Below are 6,000 nucleotides of genomic sequence, written 5' to 3' on the forward strand. Positions count from 1 at the left end.
CGCTGAGTCCACACTCTAACTCACTGGATTCACTCGACACTGGTCAAAATGAAGGACTCGGGAACTCGCGACCCAACTCGCCGAGTCGTTCTTCCCGACTCGCCGAGTTGCCGCCATGCAACTGATTTTTACTCGATTTTGTTTGAATCCAACACATACAATAGATAGATCTGAGTCCCATAAGCTGCTTTACCACGTAAAGTTTCCAACTTTACGTGCACAACCTCATGAATAAGGGAAATAAGGCTAAAAGATGCATAAAATGGGTAGATCTATGATTATTATGCAAAGTAACTCCAAAAAGACAGTAGATCTGGGCTCTACAACACCCCAACACTCAGATCCAAAGGTATTTCGACTTATTAAGACATTCATGCAAACATAAGGCTTTGAACAACAACAAATAACTCTTAGAAGAGCTCTAATGGAAGATTAAAACATATGACAAGAAGGGAACTCCGAAAATACCTCAATAACTCAGATTTGCCCTTGGATCTTTGCAATACAACTCGTTTCCTTGCTTCTTTCTCCTTCTCCTTCTTCACACCTTCACAAAATGGCACCAAATCACTTATAAGCTCTCAAGGGGGATTAGGGTTTCTCACTGAGTTCACAGGGTGAGGGAGGCGAGAATGGGGCTATAGGATGGTTTAAATAGTGGGCAACCCGGGGATTTAGGGTTTCATCTAGACGGATGGACTCGCCGAGTCCAGGATATGGACTCGCCGAGTCCCCGGCTCACGCATGCTTTCAGCCGCGACCCCACTCGGCGAGTCAGGCTATGAACTCGCCGAGTTCCTCTTGCAAAACTCACAACAATTACCAATAGATTAACATACCGGGAACGGGTCGTTACAAATAGACCATGACATCCCTTATGAAATTATCCATAATAGTCAAGAAATACTAAAGCCACCCTTGGTATGGGAGTTATACAAACCCCAGACATCAAGATAGATTAAATCACAAAGTATATATGACTTATGGTGTCTGATATATGGACTTAAAAATTTGTTTATCCTTTTACATGTCAGAAGGTGGAAGATATTCATTACCAAGATTAAGAAAAGGCTTCAACACATTTAAAATATGATCAACTAGATGACCATGTTCCAATACCGTTATTACAAATTTAACTAATTTATCTTAAAACCCATTATTAAATTGTCCTTATATTATATATATGTAACTGATATTTTTCAAATCATAAACCATCCTATGTTATAATAGTGAATAACACAAAATAAATACAGCTATGCCAAATCGTTATTTGAAATAAAAAGTATGAAAAAAAAAACTATTATATGTATTGTATATAAATGAAAGAGCAATAAAATATTATATAGTAATTATAAATTGATATTTTATAAATGAAATACTAGTAAATATTGAATATAATAATATACTTAGTAAAATAAGAAATATTTAACATTTAATTTCATTTATAAGGTAGATTGGAATATTGTTGAATGAGAAAGTTATATATATATATACTAGTAAATATTGAATATAATAATATAATTAGTAAAATAAGAAATATTTAACATTTAATTTCATTTATAAGGTAGATTGGAATATTGTTGAATGAGAAAGTTATATATATATATATATATATATATATATATATATATATATATATATATATATATATATATATATATATATATATATATATATATATATCATTCAACAATATTCCAATCTACCTTTTATATATATATATATATATATATATATATATATATATATATATATATATATATATAACTTCCTCATTCAACAATATTCCAATCTACCTTATAAATGAAATTAAATGTTAAATATTTCTTATTTTACTAATTATATTATTATATTCAATATTTACTAGTATTTCATTTATGAAATATTACATTTATAATATATATATATATATATATAGTAATTATAAATGTAATATTTCATAAATGAAATACTAGTAAATATTGAATATATATATATATATATATATATATATATATATATATATATATATATATATCGGCGCAACGGGAGATGTATTATTCATATGTGAATATAAAATTAAGTATATTCATATATGAACATTAAGTGGTATATTTCTATATAATTATTCATATATCTCTATTTATAAGTAATTATTGACATATAATTATGTTGGTTGGTTGCGGAGATGTAGTGGTGGAGGTGGCGCTTCTAGACGTGGCGGATGTGGTGGTGATGGTAACAGTAGGTGACGGAGGTAGTGGTGGCAGTGGTGATTGTGGTGGTGGGGGATGTAGCGCCTGTTTTTCGTAATAGCCATTAATGTTTAAGGGTAATCAAGATAAAATGGATGAAAACTATAGTTCACTCTCAGATAATTTTGTGGATATAAAGTTTGGAAAAAATAGATTTTGTATGAGAAAGTTATGGTTGTTCGAAGTTTAGATTAAAGTACGTTGCTATTTTGAGAAATTGAACGCAAGTCAAAAGTCAAATGCTCAAGTCTCGGGTAAACGCAATATAGAGGTTAACTTATGCAACGCGAGAGTGAGCAGAGTCATGAGACATGTTTCGACTGCTAAAATACACACGGCTTAAAGATGGAATATGTGGTGAAAAGCAAGAACAACGCATAACTCGGCGCGAAGACCAAGCGGTAGAAATAGTTTTCAATTTTTGTCGTTTTGAGTGTTTCGGAACACACGGTCGGGAGAGTGGCTCGAGAGGTATTCCCAAAGGCTTATAACCAAAGATTTATGCTAGTGTATAGGGGATACGAGGGTTAAGTTACAAGATTAGTTGATGTATCTTTTATCCCATTATTACATAATTACTTTTATGTGATATTTCATAGAGGGTTGTTAGACCCGAGTATGTGTTCGGGATTATGTGATATGGTGTTATCACGAACCCGGTGATTAGTTAAATGTTAATCTAATCAGTAAGAGTTATACACGCTTGTTTACCATGATTTTTCGGTTAGGCTAACGGCTTGCGAGGTTATGTCATTAGATGATTGTTTTTCAAAATTTGACTAGTTTAGTGACAAACGGTTACCGAGCCTGGTTAGTGATTGGGTAATTGGTCATTGTGACTAACATTGTCATGAGATTAGATAAGTTCTAATGAACTTAGTATATTGTCTAAATAGGTTTGGACAAGTTATGCATTGGAAATGGAGGTCAGAATAATAATTAGACTTCACTAACTAACCAAGTGAGTAACATTACCTTTCGCTAGATTAATGATATCCAGATATGTGATAATTATTGTGTATAATCATAATAGAGTATAATATTTAAATTGTAATTTATTAATATCATATGAGTTGAGAATTTGTTATAATCGAGAATTATAGATGTCTAATATTACACAAGTCATTAAAAATAGTAATTGAGAATTATAGTACTTTATTACTATTTGAGTAAACAGATGGGTATAATTAAAATACATAGCGAAGTAATAAATTTTTAACAAGTACAGTCAAAATATAAATAAAAGTACTAAAAGAATCATTAATGAGTGAATATAGTTGATATATATAGTTGTATATTACTAAAAGATTTAAGTAACGAGTATTAATAAGAAATATGTTAGAGTATCGTTAGAAGAATTAATGAGTTAGTATAATTTAGATTTAAAGAAACAGAGATGGTATGAGAGTCAACAGAGTTTATGAGTGTATAGATCATAATGTATAAGTATAGAGTCCAAAGAGAGTATAGAGATAAAGCAAGTGTGAGTGTAGAGAGATAGAAAGAGTATGTGTATATAGAGAGGGTGAGTGTCAGTATAAAGAGAGAAAGAGAGAGAGAGAGAGAGAGAGAGAGAGAGAGAGAGGCAAACAGACAGACAGAGAGATAGGGGAGAGAGAGAGAGAGAGAGAGTATGTGTGTATATGTGTGTGTGAGTTTAGAGGGGGTATATATATATATATATATATATATATATATAGAGAGAGAGAGAGAATGAAATATTGTGACTATAGAGATAGAGAGATATAATATGCGAAAAAGTATATAAAAAAAGTACGAGTATATATATATATATATATATATATATATATATATATATATATATATATATATAAAGAGAGAGAGAGAGAGAGAAAGAGAAATGGAATAAGTACAAAGAGATTAAAGAGAAAAAAAAAGAGAATAAGTATAAACAGAGTACAGAGAGTGGGAGAAAGAAAGAGAGTAAGTTTAGAAAAAGAGTACGATGAGTTGAGTAATGAGCAATTGTGAATCTTAATTGGTAAATGAATTTCAAGTAACTGTACACCTGGGAATGGTGTCTTTATATGTTATTATTATTATCAATTCTACTCAAGTTTAACTAAAGTCAAATTGGTCAAAAATTCAACAGTGAAAGTCAAAGTCAAAATTGCCAATAACAAACCCTCCACATCGTGGCCTTCTTTGGTCATGTCGTGGGCACAAAATGCCAAAACAGTCACTAATCTCCCAGTTTACACATTGTGGAAACCTAAGGCCACGCCGTAAGGACTAGTTTAAACAGCTCAAACGAGCTTAATCTATTTTCTTTTTATTTCAATATTCCCAAAGCTCATATCTGATCTGTTCCAAGGTCTTAATGGATAAATTTTCTAACATTGTCCATTAGGAAGGTCCAAACCACCAAGATCTACATTTTAAGTCTCAAAGGGACCCAAAAGTGCATCTTTCTTCACTTAATCCATTAAGTCCAAGTCTCCAACATTCATATCTGAATCAACATGATGTTTAAATGGATAAAGTTTCCAAATTTATCCATAATAATGTATACTGTGTAACACTTGGTTTTAGATTTGCTTCTTTATTCGAGGTTATGGGCCAATCTTCTGTGGTCATCAGGCTTAAAGCCTACGGAAAGGAAGAACTTGGCCCTTCTCAGGTGTGGATGTTATGGTCTAAGTGATCTAAGTGTTTGATTATGTCTTCGGAGGTCAAAGGTATAACTGTAATTTCATATTTCGGTCTTTTATGGATTTTGAGTTTTGTTCGGGAGCTTTTAATTCTTGGGGGTGTTGTTAGAAGCATAGGGCTTCTCGCCATCTTTCTGTCGATATAAGGTTCGTTGGAAACGGACCTAAGATGAGGAAGTTATGGCATTTTGATGATATTGGTAGAAGTGATGTTTTCAGCAATAGTAGTGATTTGGGATTCTTATTGTGTGGGGTAGTTTGTCGATTGAGAAATGATCAACCTCTTACAGTGGGATTAAATAATCCCAGAATAATTGATTTCACCCTGTTGTGCAGCTCTCGTTTGAGACTAAACGTTGCAGGGATGGATCTTCTACTCAAAGGGTAATCTGAGCCATGTGTGTAATGCTCGTGTTTCTAGGCTAGGCATTAATATTGACATAATGGTCTAGGTTAACCTTGTAACTCATTTAGAAAAAATGAAAAGGAATTATGTGAATTTTATGTGAATTGTGTGTTTTATGCTTAATTATTAGGATTTAATTAATTAAGAATAAAAATAAGCGTCAAAATTAAAGTGTGAGATAAGCCCTATATCTTTACATAAAGTTTTAGTGGTCGAAACAAGGATTTCGGGGATATAAAGAATGCCGAAATCCGAGTTATAACGAAGAAGTTATGACCTGCCGAAGTTTTGCGACAAAACCGGCACGGTACCGAATGTCGTAAAAACTGAGTTTTTGATAAACTACTTTTTAGCCTTAGTAATCTAAACGAAAGTCGTAGTATTCGTTAAACCGAGAAGTTCGATAAAAAGAACGCCCAAATCTGACTTCGTATGAGGAAGTTATGATTTTTCAAAGTTTCAGCTTAGCAGTAGACAGCTAAAAACTCGAATTTTAGATCGAGTGATTTTTAGCCGACACAACCTAAACGAGAATTGAAGGTCTCGTCATTAGTAGCACGACGGTAAAAAGTCTGACGAAAACGGACGTCGGATGAAGAAGTTATAATTTTTAACAGATTTTCTGTCCCGGTCTGTTAAAAATAATAATATAAAAATTAAAGTCAAAATTAGCCGACGAAGTCTAAAC

Source organism: Lactuca serriola, chromosome 2, assembly GCF_051521515.1.
Source record: "Lactuca serriola cultivar US96UC23 chromosome 2, Lser_US96UC23_V15, whole genome shotgun sequence".
Classification (NCBI taxonomy): Eukaryota; Viridiplantae; Streptophyta; class Magnoliopsida; order Asterales; family Asteraceae; genus Lactuca; species Lactuca serriola.